This window comes from Lynx canadensis, chromosome C1, assembly GCF_007474595.2.
Source record: "Lynx canadensis isolate LIC74 chromosome C1, mLynCan4.pri.v2, whole genome shotgun sequence".
Taxonomy (NCBI): domain Eukaryota; kingdom Metazoa; phylum Chordata; class Mammalia; order Carnivora; family Felidae; genus Lynx; species Lynx canadensis.
Window position 1 is genome coordinate 147184211 of NC_044310.1, and position 16432 is coordinate 147200642.

The window sequence follows — 16432 nt, forward strand, 5'->3', positions numbered from 1 at the left end:
AATAAAAATGTCATTAACCAACTGGGGCAGTGGGAAGGTCAAGATGTTTGAGGTAAGGCAGTCATGATGGGTTTAGGGCCAGACAGGTTGTCTTTGTGCTGATGGAATATATAAATAAAAACCATATATCCAATGGTGAGCTAGGAATAGATTTTCTAGATCATCCTCACAGAGGTAATAGTATGTCCTGGAAACCTCCACCTGTATATCCCACTGACACATCACACTCTGCATGCCTAAGACTGAACTCCACTGTCATTCACAAACACGAAACTCAATTTGTGTTTTTCCTCAGGTTAATCATGCTTTTAAACACCCAGGCTACCAAACTCAGAGTCATCTCTGGCACCTTCCTCTCCCATCCTTTCCACTCCCACAAGCAACTAGCCACTAAAACAACCAATTCTAGGAGCAAAATATGTTGTATATCAATTCCTAGTGCCATAGTTAATGCTTGCATGGTATGTTCTCTTAACTATCACACAATTTTATAACAAGTTTTTGTGCCACATAAGTCTGTATTTTTCCACTGGCTACTGAATGAAATTCAAAGTCTTCCAGAATAAACATACTTGTCCAGTCTAATCATTGAGTATGTCTATACATACCCAACCTGAAAAAGCCACACAAGCTTCCCTGCCTTTATTTAATGATGCCAGGCATTTGTATGCCTGGGTTGCCTTTATTGATGATGTTCCATTACTTTGGAAGAAAATTCTCTACTCAAGGAAAATATCTTTCAATTTCTGAGTCCTGTGCTAGCCCCATTATGAGGGCTTCTCATTGCTTGTTCTCTTCACTCATGTTGTTTTCTTTGAAAGCAAGAGCCTGAACCAGGGAGGTGGAAGTAGATGTGGGAAGAAGCAAAATAGGTAATAAAAGTCTAAGCAAAGGATTGTGGGGAAGATGGACATAGAGAAGGGATAAGTTCAAGATAAAATGATAGTCTTGGCCAGGCCCAGTTACCTGGAGAGAATTATCGTGTCTCCCTTGACAAAAGGGAAGAAAGAAAGAGAAAGAAAGAAAGAAAGAAAGAAAGAAAGAAGAAAGGATAGAGGAGGGGAGGGGAGGGAAGGGAAGGGAAGAGAAGGGAAAGGAGGGGAAGGAAAAGAACAAAAGAAAAAGATTAATTTGGCTTTGAGTATGTTTGAGTTGAGAGATCAGCAATGAACCCAAATTGAGTTGATAATTAAAAAGCCTTTCAGAAATGAAAAGAGTGGTTGAAGCTAGAGAAAAATATTTGGAATTTACACGCAAAGAGATGATACCAGATGTGTGGGGAATAAAGGGATAGAAGATTCTGTTAGGGAAAAGGTTGGCCTGAGGTTAGACTATAAACATGTTATCAGAGTTCCAGTCCAAAATGTCAACATAGGAAGACCCTGAACTCACTTCCTCTGTGGACACACCAAGTCTACACCTATTTATAAAGCAATTCCTCCTGAAGAAAAAATAGACAGAAAAAAAAACAAAAAAAAACAAAAACAAAACAAACCAAATAGAGAATGGCAAGAGAGATGGAAGCAGGGTAACAAAGGGAAACCCCGTCTGCCCACATGGTGAACTACAGTAAAGAAGGGACATACAGGGACATTCTTCTTCTTGTATTCATCTGCGCTGGGGCACAGAAAAAAAAGCCATGGTTTAAAAGGGCAACTAGAATATAGAGGAGCCATCTCTAGAAACCTGCCAAACAGCAGGAGAGTTGCTGGAACTCTTTCCAGGTCAGAGGAACTGATGAGTGCCAGAGTTTACATTTGCCCTCTACCTTGATTGTGCAGACAGGAGCAGAGTACCAGGCACCATAGCTGGCCTGCCACCTCAGCAGGGCCCCAGGCCCCTAGCCCACACCAAACCCAAATGCCCTACGGCACAGGGAAAAAAAAGGTGTAGTCTAAAAGAATAACTAGAACACAGAAGAACTAACATTAGAGCCCTGCCAAATGGTGAGGGAGCTGCTGGAACTCTCTCTGGGTCAGACAGGCTTGCAGGTGGCATGGTTTACATTCCCCTTCCACTTTGAGATGGGAACAGGATTCTGGATATCATAGCCAGTCTACCATCTCAGTGGGACCCAGGTCCCTAGCTCACATCAGTCCCAGCTGTCCCACCAAGGCAGCCCCAGCTTACTGGGACACCCCTGGCCAGCTCTCACTATAGCTCTAGCCATCTCACCAAGATGACATGCATGCAAAATACCCCGAACACTTCAGGCCGACACCACTTCAGCTCCAGATGACTGGCTAGAGCACCTGCAGAACAGAGCACCTCAGGACCCCAAGGCCCGCACCTGCCTCAGCTCTATCTGTCTTGCCACAGCACCCCCTGCACAGAGTGCTTCAGGATTCCTGGTCCACACCCCACCTTAACTCCAGACTCTTTCCACTAAGGTGCCCCTGCATGGAGCATCTGGCTTACACATGCCTCAGCTTCAGCTGCCCTGCCAGGTCTCCCCTGCATGGGGCACCCTGAAATACCTGAGCTTGCATCCATTTCAGCGTCAGCTGTCATCCCAGGGTGCCCTCAATACAGACAGCCCTGGCCTGTGCCCACTTCAGCTCCAGCCATCCCACCAGGGCAGCCCCAGCACAGAGTGTCCCAGGACCCCCTGCCCATGCCAGCCACAGCTCCAGGCAGCCAGACAAAGTCAACAGGCACACATAGTTTACATAGGGTACAACCATACACAGAATCATTTCTTCAATTTTAGGAGCAGCAGCTGTCCCATTCATAGAAACAAACACAGAAAGTCAAGCAAGATGAGGAGACAGAGGAATATGTTCCAAATAAAAGAACAAGACAAAAGCTCAGAAAAAGAACTAAATGAAACAGTGATAAGCAATCTACCTGATAAAGAGTTCAAAGTAATGGTCATGAAGGTGCTCTTCAGACTAGAGAGAAAAGTGGGTGAAGTCAGTGAGAACTTCAACAAAGAGAAAATACAAGAAAGAACCAATTAGAGTTGAAGGATACAATAACTGAAATGAAAAAATACATTAGAGGTAATCAATAGCAGATTAGAGGATGCAGAAGAACAGACCAGCCAATCTGGAAGATAGGGTAATGGAAAGCACCCAGGCTGAACAGCAAAAAGAAAAAAGAATTAAAAAAAAAAAAGTAAGGATAGGTTAAGGGATGTCTTAGACAACAGCAGTGAACAAACACTTGCATTGTAGGGGATCCCAAAAAGAGAAGAGGGCAAGGGGACAGAAAAATTATTTGAAGAAATAATACTTGAAAAATTCCATAATCTGGGGATGGAAGTAGACATCCAGGTTCAGGAAGCACAGAGAGCTCCAAACAAGATAAACCCAAGGATGTCCACACCATGACATGTAATAATTAAAATGTCAAAGATTCAAGATAAAAATGCTGATTCCTTACCCAGAACTATAAAATTAAAAGGTCTGAGTAGGCATGAAAATCTGCATTACAACAAGCCCTCTGTGTTTCTCTGTGCTTACCATAGTTTTTAAAGAGCTATTTGATATTAGAATGATGGATTTTAAATTCCTTAAGGTTGCTTGATGCATGTAAGAATTTATAATGAAGTGTGTGTATATATGGTGAGGATGGGGAGTGATGGATGGGGTAGGAGTGCTGAAGTTTGACAGACCTGGTAATCTGGGAATTGGTTATGAAAATGACAGTTTTCTTGAGGCTGGAGAGTGTGGCATTCAGATGGGATGACAGAGAAAAGGTATGTGAACAGGCACTGGTAACTGAGTTGTCTTATGTGTATGAGTAGTGCTTGTTGGCTATGTTTCACTGCATAAGTCCCTCTGTGAAATAAACCTTGTTATGGTGATCGTTTTCAAAAAGTATTGTGAGAAATAAACCAGAGAGACAAACATATAATGAAAAACATGTATTTACATTTGACCAATTCCTAAAAGATGAAAGTTGATATTTTTTGGAGTATGGTATCATTTTAAAGCCCAAATATCACATGAGTCATTGTTTTCGATAACTTTTATCACTACCAATCACTCTCAAACAAAATATATAACTTTAACTTAACAAGCTATAACTATCAGGTTAAACAAATTTAATAAACTAGCAGTTTATCTAATTTCTTAAATTTGTTAGCTCCAGTACCTATTAGTCTTAGAACTTCTTTCTTCAGAAAGATAAACAAGCTTTAAATATAGACAATATATAGTGAAAGCTTTCCACTCTATAAAAATTTGCCACCAATGGTAAGCTTATCTATAAAGAGAATAGTTATGAGGGAAAAAAAGAAAAAGAAGAAATGTGGCTGTCACCCTCAAAAATTTATTCATGCCCTTTGTGATTCCCTCCCTCTCATCCCTCTTCACCCTCCACTTGGTTCCAGGTGACCACTGAATCTGCTTTAGTTATTGTAGATTAGCTTGTATTTCTAGAATTTTATATAAATGGAATCATATGGTACGTATGTACTCTTGTTTTCATCTGACTTCTCTCACTCAGCATATTATTTTAAGATTTATGCATGCCATAGTGTTTGTAAATAGTTCACCCATTTTTATGGTGGAGTTGTATTTCATTGTGTGACCATACATTCATGTTAATCCATTCACCTATTGATGGACATGTTAATTGTTTCCAGTTTTTGGCTATTACAAATTAAGCTGCATTAAAACACACACACACACACACACACACACACACACACATAAAACACGTTACTAGTTTCTAAGATGAGAGGAGGAATTCTGAGTAGCAAAAGAGCCAGACAAAGACTGGCCACCGAGGTAAAATTACACATTTTAGTTTTCCAAAAAAGTAACTTTTTTGTCTTTAACGTGTTATGGAAACTAACAATTTCTGAGACATCATACTTGTGATTTGAGGAAACTGCCAATCCTCTGCTCAGTTGGGTCCCTTTGGATTAGAAATTGTGAAAATTCATCATTTTTCTTCCAAAAGAGGTATTCTATTCTTATGTGAGGGTATCTAACCAAAACCAACAACCAAATATTAGGCCGTAGAATTTAAAGAGAAGTGTGTTAGTTGGAGCTGTTTTCACATCATCTAATAACTTACTGGGGTGGGGGACTGGAATAAAATGTGTTAAAATGGATTCAATTTGATCAAATTACAGCTTTTGAAAGAACTTCTTTTTAGCACAGGGTTTCTTTGTTGTTTTTAGAGGAATTTATTGAAATAAAAATATTATAAAAATACATGCTTGTTGTAAAATGAATCCAAACAATCCATAAATAAAGAAGTAAATATGAAAGCCTCATCATGTAAGCAAGTTGGTCTATACCCTTATAAACTTTTCAGAATACATACATAATTATATATATATATTTTTTTCTACATATGACTTGTCCAACTTCCACCATCTCATTTCCTCTAAAAATAACAACCTATAGCAATTAAAAATTACATTTAAAAAGTTACATTTCTACAGGACACCCACACGTATAACATTTCACATTTGTTACATTCTGACCCTTACTCTGATGGTAGAAATAGGCAGGGTAGGATTATTGGTGCCATTTTATAGGCAATGTTATTCACGCAAAGTCTCAAGGCTACTTGTGCTGAAGAAGTTGTGACTTGAGTCCTCCATACCAAAAAACATGTTTCTTTACTACATCGCACTGTTCCCTACAGTGGGATTTCCACATCTGAGTCTTCTCAGCCTCAGCTAAAGTGTTCTACAGTGTACGTCAGATCAAAACCTGAATTAGGATATGATTTTGAACATCACCATGTAGTTGCCTAGTAGTTTTCTTTAGATAGGAAAAGAGTGGCCTTCCAAACTTAATCTACCAAGTATCTGGATTACATCTTGAAGTGATGACAATGGAGGGTATGATGAAAATTCTACAGGACTCCACACTGATGTTTCTATATATAACCTAACTTTATACATAAATATTTCTGGCAATGGGCACATTCACTACTGAACAATATGCTGGTAAAACAAAACAAAACAAAATAAGACAAAACAACACAGTGGGCCCAAGGAAGAGTCACTTATGCTAAACTCCACAACACCAATCTGAGACTTAACCATAGTTTCTGCTCTCCCAGAAGTGGATTCTTAAACCCTTCAATCAGGAATCGCCTGATCAGCACCAGTTAGGGTATTCTGCCTGATAGAGCCCCATCCCCTAAAGGAAAGTAAACTTGCGATAACCAACCCACTTTTTTGCCTAGTAAAAAAAGAGCTGCTCCCTTCCGCCTATAAAAGTCTATCATTTTTTAAGTTTATTTTTATTTTGAGAGAGAGAGAGAGAGAGAGAGAGAGAGAGAATCCCAAGCAGGTCTGCACTATCAGCTCAGAGCCCAATGCAAGGCTCGAACTCATGAACCATGAGATTGTTAACATTCTATCATTTTGTACAGCTCCGTGGAGCCCTATTCGGTCTGCTAGTTTGGATGCTGCTTGATTTGAGTTTATTTTTGCCCAAATAAACTCTTAAAACTTTTACATATGCCTATGTTTATCTTTTAACAGTTCTAGTGAAGGGAAATTGGTAGAAGAGATGCAAGAGGTAACACAGAGGAAAAAGCGCTACTATATTTCATTTCTGAGAAACACTTTTTCCCACATCTTACTACTTAGAAATAGGCATTCATCTTACAAATCCATGGATCTTTGATTTGGTGAAGAACACTAAACAGAGACTCATTAAAACTGGACTCTTGTCTAAATTCCGATAGTTCCCCATTTGGGGAGGGCCATTTAATCCCCCAGTATTGTGAACAAGACATGACATACGTAACGCTCACTACAGGCTACGCAGGAATTGCTCTTAATAATAACTAACATTTATGGAGGGTTTGCCCTGTTCCAGTTACCGTTCTTAGCACATTGAGAGGATTTTCTCATTTTAATCCTCATAGCAAACCTCTTAGGAAACTCCTATAAATATCCCAGTTTTATAGATGAGCAAAGTGAGATTTAAAAGGTTCAAATGAATGTAGCTATAGGTGAAAACTGGTAAGTGGCAGAGCTGGGAGTTGAAGAAGGAAGTACAAGGCCAGAGGCTCCCCCACTAACCCCAATACTATTGACCTACTTGCTAGCTATGATTTTCTCATCGCCTTTTTATTTTCCTTCTTCCTGTTCCATTCCTCCACAGGTTTACTGCTGATCCTGATTTATTATAGACTCAGATGCCTTTAGGATTATACACGTAGAAAGAACTGGTGAAGTATGATCAATGTTAGGGATGGTAAACAATATGATTCTCAGCCTGGGCATGTGCACACACACACACACGTTAAACAACACATCAAATTAAACTGAAAACCAAACCAAATAGCCGTGGACTAGCTTTTTAAAAAGTAATACAAATTAAATTTATTAGGGATCCTTGGAATGTCCAAAAAAATGTGTTGATTTCAGCTACCAGTATGGGAACTTCGATTAAGTCTGCAAGTAATCATATCTATTCCAGATAGATTATAGCAACACCTGCAAAAACTTCAGTAAACCTAAGGAAAGAAGGTGACTCGAATGGATCTATAAGTCCCTAAAGAGGAGGTCTCCAAAATGACATTTTTATTGAGCACGTCCTATCAAATAACAGGTACTTTTGTTTCATGCATCTTCTCCTTAAACCACTTCTAAGAAGGAGGTCTAGAGGGTCTTATTTTTTTGGTTACCCAATTAAGGCTCTAGGGAGTGAATAACTTGCCCAAGACTTTCAAAGCCTCAGCTTTTCCTGTACACTCACGGGGTCAGAGATGGATGTATCATTAAGCTAATGAAGACCCTCAGTTCTTTCCAAAGCCCTGAATCTGTTTTTATTCATAGTTTTATGTTCTCTTTCTTTAAAAGAGCCCTCCAAACTGTTTAAACATTATGGTCCCTCAAAACACAGATCCATGCTGTAGGGGAGTCAAAAGGCAGTGCTAACAGCTATCTTGAACGAGTCGCCCTCTGATTCCAGCTCCCTCCCAGTTGAAGAGAAAGCCGCAAACCGCACAATCTCTGGCCCACCTCAGAACTGTGGGAATTTATACATCCTGTACTTCTCCTGAGAGAAGCATCTAGCTCTCTGCTGTTCACCATGCAGAGACACTTGGAGGACAATGTTGACTATATTTTTGCAGCCTTGTTTTTTCTATTAATTGCCAAGTTGCCCCTAGCCTGCAGGAAATGAGATGCCAAAAGGAAGGGGAGTGGATCCCTTCCAGACCTCTACAACTCTCAGATTATACTAAACCAGTAGCAAAAACCCTCTTTAGCATTTGAAAGGGAAGGCAATTGTATTGCTAAGCCTCACTCTACCGCCTCCAGACTTTTCTCAGCCAGAGAACAAAGGGAAAAAAGCAAACACCACTTCACACTCTTATTCATTGGAGGTTAAAAGAGACCTCCCACTATACAAAAGTCCTTCTAAAGGTCAGTTTGGGAGTGTATTGAGGAGGGCACTGGCTGGGGAACAAAATGTTTACCATCACTCTCAGGCGGCTGCTTCTGTTTTTCTTTCAGCACGTGCACGGGGTACATCTGTCAGAATTGGACGTTTTCATCCCCAGTTAGCTTGCTGGTGGTCAAATTATGCTTCCTTGGCCCTCCTCAGTCTTTTGCAGATTCTTAATTCCAGTTGAACTAAGAAAGCAGGGCCACCGCGGGCCAGGACAACTCCCTGGGGACTGTTATTCATTCATATTCATTGAGTCAACAACTACTCATTGAGTACGGAACATGTGTCAAGCACTGTTCTAGGTGCCAGAAGGATGTGACAACACTAGAGCTGATGCAGTTGTCTTAGAGCTTCCATTCAATGGGGAAGGCCTGACATTAAACAATAAAACATGCACACCATTTTTTTTTAAACTACAACTGTGATAAATATCTGAAGGAGCACAGTGTGCAAAAAGAGAGGTTAACATGAGAGTGGCTGACCTCACAAGGCCTGTAAGAGAGGGGGACTTCTTTGAGGAAGTGAGTGGGAGTTAGCTATGTGCCAGAGAAAGTTGGGATCATGCTGGGTATCGCAGGCAAAAAGTCCCTGACTTGGGAAAAAGATGGCTGGGCAGAGAAATTGGAAGACTAACGTGGCTAGAGCCCAGAGGGCAAGCCAGAATGCAGCGGGAGATTGGTCAGGAGGGGAACTTCTATTAGGTATCTATTCTGTAGGCTTTTGCCTTCTGTCTCCAAGGCAACAGTGAGGAGGGGGATCTTGGGGGGGGGGGTTAGTTACAGGATTTAATAAGGGAAGTGACTTATGAGGTTTGTAGTGTCAAGAAAGAGTTTTAGGGGCAAGACACTGATCCAGGGAAACCAGTTAATAAGCTATAGCAAAAGTCAACATGAAAAGTTCTCAAATTTTAATGAATTGCCTGGGAATCCTGTTACAATGCAGATTCTGATCCAGGAGTGATCTGGGGTGGGGCCTAAGATTTGCATTTATAACCCAGGTGCACAGGTGCTGGTCTGGAGATATACCACAAAGTTTCTACTAGCAGTTTTATTATTTTAAAGTTTATTTATTTATTTTGAGAGAGGTATAGAGCTCTCAAGAGTGGAGGAGGGGCAGAGAGAGAGAGAGAGAGAGAGAATACCAAGCAGGCTCCGTGCTGTCAGTGCAGAGCTGGATGTGGGTCTCTTCTCATGCCAGTAAGATCATGACCTGAGCCTGTACCAAGAGCCAGATGCTCAACAAACTGAGCCGCCCAGGCGCCTCTCTAGTAGCAGTTTTAGATTAAGGTGTTTGCAGTACAGGTGAAAAAAAGCAAACAAACTTGAGAGCTATTGTGTGGGAAGTGAAACAGTTCTCTGACTTGGGTAACTCTAGTGGAAGGGAATTGTATTTTTGGAGATGGACTGTACCAGAAAAGAAAGAGCAAGTCTGGGTGGCAGGTGAAAAGCTCAGTTTTGGACATGTTGAGTTTGATAAGTCTGAGGAATCTCTAAAGAGGCTATGTTACATATGAATATGAAACTCAAGAAAGAAGAAGAAACTGGGGATACAAATTTAGGAGTTATCAATATGTAGATGGTATATGAAACCATGAAAATGGATGCTGTCAGCATAGGGAGAGGGTATACAGCAGGGGTCACAAACTCAATTTTGACCTGCTGGCCATCTGTTAGTCCTCTCTTAACTATTTTGGGAAGAGAAGAGTCCCAAGGTGAAGCAAGTATTTAACAACTGAGTGAGGAGGAGAAGCCAGTAAAAAAAATTGAGAAGAAAATGTCAAAGATGAAAGAAAACCAAGTTGCTATCCAACAGCCAATGTCTTTCTTCTTTGCTGACAGAACAGATTTGAGACATGGAGATGGCTTGGTATTAAAAAGATAAATCTGTAGTCCCTGTGGCTGAGTTGTGGTTGATCTAAACCAGACATAATCTCATGCCACTCTGCCCGAAGATTGGACCAGTTGTAGGCTCTGACCAATGAGAAAAAATGGCAAAGGGTGTAGTGAGTGGGGAATTCATGGAAGGCATTTTTCTTTCCTTTATTATAAAAAAAGAACAAGAAGAACTTCATGCATGGTGCCACTGCGCATCCCCAACCCCCCTTTACTGTTATGAACTTAGACATGGTGTCAGAGCAATGTCAGGCATCCTAAGGCTGAGACAAAATGAAATGGGGGTGATAACTCAACAGTAGAGGATAGCGAAATTAAAAACAAAAAGTGTCCATGTTGCCGATGACATAGCTGGGCTGCTTAGCTGCTCTGGAACCACCTCCTTCTACTGTTTTTGTTAAGTGAGATGATAAATACTCATGCTACTTAAGCCACAGTTAGGAGATTCTGTCACTTGCAGCTGAATGTATTTCCAGGTGTTAATTAGTGCATATTGTGTAGTGACATTGTGTTGTGTAGACCTGGAGTTAGATAGATGTGGTTCAGATAGATAGTGTTTAACTTTGGACATTTTGTGTGTTTCCTCATCTGCAAAATGGAGATAATAATAGTATCTATCCTAAGAACTCTCCTATACTGTTGATGGGAGTGTAAATTAGCAAAACTACTCTGTAATTTGGCAGGATTTACTAAAACTGAAAATGCATGAAGCCTAAAGCCCCACCATTCTCCTTCTAGGTAAATCTTAGAGAGACTCTTGCCCAATGCATTGAGGGACATATACAAGATTACTCATTGAAGCGTTTTTTGTAATAGGAAAGAATTAACAACAGGGAGAAATACATAGATATCTATCTATACATAGATTCTATCAGGGGGAAATATATAGATAAGCTATAGTATATCCATATGATAGTATACCATGGAGCAGTTTAAACAGATGAACTAGCTCTCTCTATATATATCAACATGGATGGGTCTCAGAAACATAATGCTGAATAAAAAAAGCAAATTGCAGAGTTAGACATGCAGTATGATCCATTTATATATATTTTAAAAGCAGACACTACACTACATATTTTTGTGGATCTGTAAGTCTATGGAGAATAGATTGGAACAACATATATTCGATATACTCAGGAATGAGGGATAAAGAAGATAAGAAAAAATAGGGGTCATGTCTAGACAGATGATTATATCATGCCAGTAACGGGAAAGAATGACTGACTGAATCAATTCAATTCTGTGCATCTGCAGTTCAACCTTAGAAACAAAATAAAACAAAACAAAACATAATAGTATCACTCTTCTAGGATTAAATGACATCACAGATCAGTGGCTCATAGTAAGAGCTTAACAAATGGTGGTCATCATCATTATTATCATGTCCACTTGCTGTCTCTGCCTTTTTGCTTTCTATAGGTTCTTTCTATTACAACAATCTTAGATGGGGAGTTTGGTTGGGTACTACACTCTGGGCCTAAATGTCCAATTCCCATTTGTTGTTTGGAGGCCTATAACAGCAAAAGGCTTGGTTTCAGCCAGGTGTTGATGTGCATTAAGACTACTCTAATGGGTTAAAAAAAAGTGCTATAAGGCCCACCCAATGGCAGCCCCAACCTACTGATGTCCCAAATAACCACAAAGAGGGGAACACCTTGCTGTTGTGACTCCTTGCATTTTGCATACATAGCTTGTTTAATCAGAACTAGATTGAGCAAAACAAGAAATTTACTCATGCATGTGAAAATTGGAAATTTCAAGAAAAGAACTGGCTTCAACTTTTTCAACCGAATTGGAGGATTTCCACTGCCTTGTACCTACCTACATCTGCTATTTCCATGGCTGAGATTTCTGTTGCTTGCAGTGCTTACTTCCAGATACCTATTTTGAACCAGTCCTGCAAGCTACTGGAAGAAGCTCTGAATCATCTACGTGGAAAAAGGAAGTTAGTGGAAGCATACTCAATAGCTCACAGAATTAAAGGAAATGCTGAGAGCCATGTGTTGGGAAGAAAGGGAAAGAAGGAGCTATAGGGTCTCACTGAGGAATACATTCTCTTTCCTTAGTTGTGACATGGGAATAGTACAGCTCCACCTACCTAGAGTCCCTCTGTCATTCTCCCTGAAGAAAGAGTCTGGTGGATTAATTTGTGATGGGGCACCTTGTAATCAACTGTCCTATTAAGACTCCATAGAATTGTAAGGAGTAGTCGGCCCAAAGACAAGCTACTTCCAATACAAGGGGAAGGATGCTGGCTAGCAAAAATGACAAATGTCTACTACACTGTTAAATATAGTTTAGGAATTCCAAAGGTCATACATGGAAAGATAAGATATTACAATTTCATTATCTGTTTGTTTAATGACTTGGGGAACTAACTTCACAATTCTTTCTTTTCTCTCTTTCGTACTGGCAAAGTGGGGTTCATGACACATACTCCTTTCTTAGGTCACCAGATGTAAGTCTCAATAAATTAATACTAACTCTGAGCTGGAAAGAGTCTCAGATCTCTTAAGGTATCGATTCTCAATCTTGCCGTGGCTGTGCATTAAAGTAACCTGGAACACTATTTTAGAATGCACACACCCAGAAAGCCTGATTTAATTGGTCTAGGAGGGAGAATTTGGGCATCAGTACCTTCCTTCCTTCCTTCCTTCCTTCCTTCCTTCCTTCCTTCCTTCTCTTTGTATTTCTTTTCTTTGTCTTTCTTTCTTTCTTTGTTTCGTTTCTTGGTGGTCTTTCTTTCTTTCTTTCTTTCTTCCTCTTATCTTATTCTTTCTTCTTCCTTTGTATTTCTTCTCTTTCTTTATTTCCTTTCCCTTTTTCCTCTTCTTTCCTCTTTCCCTTTCTTCTTTTCTTGTTCTCTCTTATTCTTCTTTTTTTCTTTTCTTTCTTTTCTTTCTTCTTTCTTTCTTTCTTTCACATAGTATATTTAAAAAGTTCCAATGTCAGACTGGGATAAACTCGTTGCTTGTGTTCCATATGTCTGTCCATCTCCAGGTGCCATCATGGCAAATATGGTCTGTCAAGTGCTCCTGGGCTCCTGCCTCACTATCCTGTCCCAGTCTCTCATGCACTTGAAGGTGCTCCTCCAGGTGGGATATAAGACTCTTCTTCCAACAATAGAACGAAATATTTGGGGGCAGCAAGTATGTCAGTTTCCTGTCTGTTTTATCATGTTCAGCACATTGGGAGCATAGATGGGAAGCATGAGTTGTTCACAGACTCTAAGACTGTGTTCAGGAGTCCTTGGAACTGTGGTCTATGGTAAAGTTTTACAGGATTTAGGCCCTGGAAATGAACAGAAAGAAGTCACACCTTCCTTTGACCAAGTTGTGAATGATACAACTCAGGAGAGATGACGGTTCGTTCTGCTGCTACCATCATCATAAATCCCTTACACATGACCAACTCTGAGATCTATGGTACAATTCATTGGCAGAGAATCCAAGTACTGTGGAATTTGTGACTCCATAGTAACCTTCTATTGTGAAGAGGGCATCCTAGGATTTTTTCTGGGTTTTATTCCTCAACTCCTAGGTGACATCATTTCCTTGTGGCTTTATAACTCACTGCTCTGTTACCTATGCACTAGACAGTGGGGTTTCTACCATGAACGAAATGAAGTTATTCCCAAGCTGTCATAGGACTTTTTACCAGTATGTTGAGCTACTCCTTTGTGCTTGTCTCTAATCTTGTGGCTGTCAACAACTGGGGGCTTTCTTGGATCCCCTCCTTACTCCCCAGTGTATATTTCTTGGATAGGTAGCTAGTACATGCTACAAAAAGAGGGAAATATGAGCTGATGAAATAGCTTGTCTTTCCAGAAGGTCCCCTTTGGGAAGAGTTATTGTCGTGACTTGAGAATGTTAATTTGAAGCTGTGGGGCAGGGACAGTGATATTTCTATAGTCCCAGATGCAGAGAATTATGGGAGACAACATTGATTTCCCTCCCATGAGTGGCATTCTTTTTTAAATAATTATTTAATCTTGGAAAATAAAAATAAAAAGTTCCTAGGTCATTCTAATATGTAGCCAAGGTTGAGAGGTCCTGGGATAGACTTAGAGATAGTTTGTTCTTATTCTACTGTCCTCCTATGGAAAGTCCCTCTGTATCTCTGAAAGGTGACTGTCAGCTTGTTTTAATTCCAGTGAAGAGAGGATCTTAGTCTGCTCAGGCTGTGATAATAAAACACTGTCGGCTGGTGGCTTAACAGAAGTTTGTTTTCTCACAGGTCTGGGAACTGGGAAGTCCAAGATCAAGGTTCTAGCAGGGATCAGTTCCTGGTGAGAGCTCTCTTTCTGACTTGCAAATGGCTGCCTCTTTGCTGTGTCCCTTCCACAGAGAAAGGGCAACAAGCTCTCTGATGCCTCTTCTTATAAGGACACTAATCCTATTGGATCAGGGCTCCACCCTTATAACCTCATTTAAGCTTAATTGCTTCAATAAAGGCTCTCTCTGCAAATACAGTCACATTGGGGTTTGAGGTTTCCACATATGAATCTGGGGTGGGGGGAAACACATTCAGTCCTTATCAATGAGGTCACAGCTAATTAGGTTGTAGGGTGACTCAAGTTGCTAGAAAGCTCTTCATATTAAGCACAAGCCTTTCTCTTCCTAAATTTTCCCTACCTCTTGGGTCTTAATTCTGCAGCAAGGGTTAAGAGAACTGGGAGGCATCTAAGACAAGAACAACTATTTTTGCATGCATTACAGTCTCTGGAGCCTCAGGAGAATATTGTGAGCAAGATATCATTATCCCCAGTTTATAGATCAGAAGACTGATACCAGAGAGGATGAGTCATCTGCCTAAATTCATAAAGCTGATTAGTGGCAAAATGAGAATTCACACCCAAGCCTTTCTCCTTCCTAAGCCCGGCTCTTTCCAGCACTGTGCTGAAGTGATTTCTATACAACAGCCCCTAGGATATACGAAGGTAAAGTTGACTGACTCCTGAGAACATGCCAAATGTTTGTCCAAATGCTGTTTGTGCTATTGCTTGTTTTTGCTTTTCTATTTCTCCCTTTCTCTCCTTTATTTCATCCATCTATTACCTACTCTTCATTCTAGCTCTGATTTACTTCTTTCACCTCATAATCTTATTTTTCCTCAATGTCTTTCCTGGAATTCCTTTCATTTTACAAACTGTAGTATGGATCAAACTTTAGCATGTGTAAGAATCATGCAGAAATATTCTGATTCAGTAGGTGAAGTGGGGCCCAAAGGTGTGTACCATCGTTTGTCTATAATGTGTTTACAATTTTTTTATACCTGCTCTCCTTCTCCACCCCCATTTTTTTGCAACAGTCTTTCTCTTTCTTTTTTTAGGAAATGATTTTAGCCCACTCTGTGTGATTCTGGTGAGTCTGTCAGTCATGTGGTCCCATGTAATCCACCATAGGAATCGACACAGGAGTTAGAACAGCATGTCAGAATGTGTACACCATTTCTCTGGACACAGTGATTGGTCTGCTTGTCACTTAGCACCTGATCCATGAAGAGCCAATCAGAATCTTTTCTCAGGATTGCCATGGATGCAGGGAGAAAAAGAGTTCTTTTCCTTGATGTTGCTGACTGTTAGTGATGCTAATGGCCATCTTTGTTCTCACACAGATAGAGTCTACCTGGGAGTGAAGTGAACACAAAGGGAAGGAGAACAGTGAAGATGAAGAGTGAGAGGGACCAGTCTTGATGGAACTGCATCTAGATTTGCTGAAGGCTGTTTCTCCCTTAGGTTGCCCATTCCCTTGAGTCAATAAATACTGTTTGGTTTAAGCTTGTTACAGTTGGGTTTTACCTTCTTGCAACCACACTTAAGCTATAAAACATGTCCATTTTAGGCGTGCCTGGGTGGGTCAGTCAGTTAAGCATCCGACTTCAGCTCAGGTCATGATCTCATGGCTTGGGTGTTCCAGCCGTGCATCAGGCTCTCTTCTCTCAGTGCAGAGCCTGATTCGGATCCTCTGTCTTCCTATCTATGGGTTGTTTGTGTCTCTCTCTGCACTCCCCCACCCCCACTGCTTGCGTTCTCTCTCTCTCTCTCTCTCTCAAAAATAAACATTTTTTTAAATGTCCATTTTATCCAACACTGCAATCAATACCTGCTCACAAAATAGTCACAGAGAGATTTCTCACTGTACATTTACTTTCCTGGGT

General features: G+C 40.5%; 1 long non-coding RNA gene and 1 pseudogene across 1 annotated transcript in view; both read left to right on the forward strand.

Moving 5' to 3' along the window:
* The window catches only part of LOC115521982, a 56876-nt gene extending 40825 nt beyond the window's left edge, over positions 1 to 16051 (forward strand). Inside the window, exon 2 of the long non-coding RNA XR_003971219.1 lies at positions 15890 to 16051. This is a non-coding gene — a long non-coding RNA (uncharacterized LOC115521982). The remainder of the gene's footprint in view (positions 1 to 15889) is intronic.
* Positions 13282 to 14182, forward strand: LOC115521981 (annotated as a pseudogene).
* Positions 16052 to 16432: the final 381 nt, after the last annotated feature.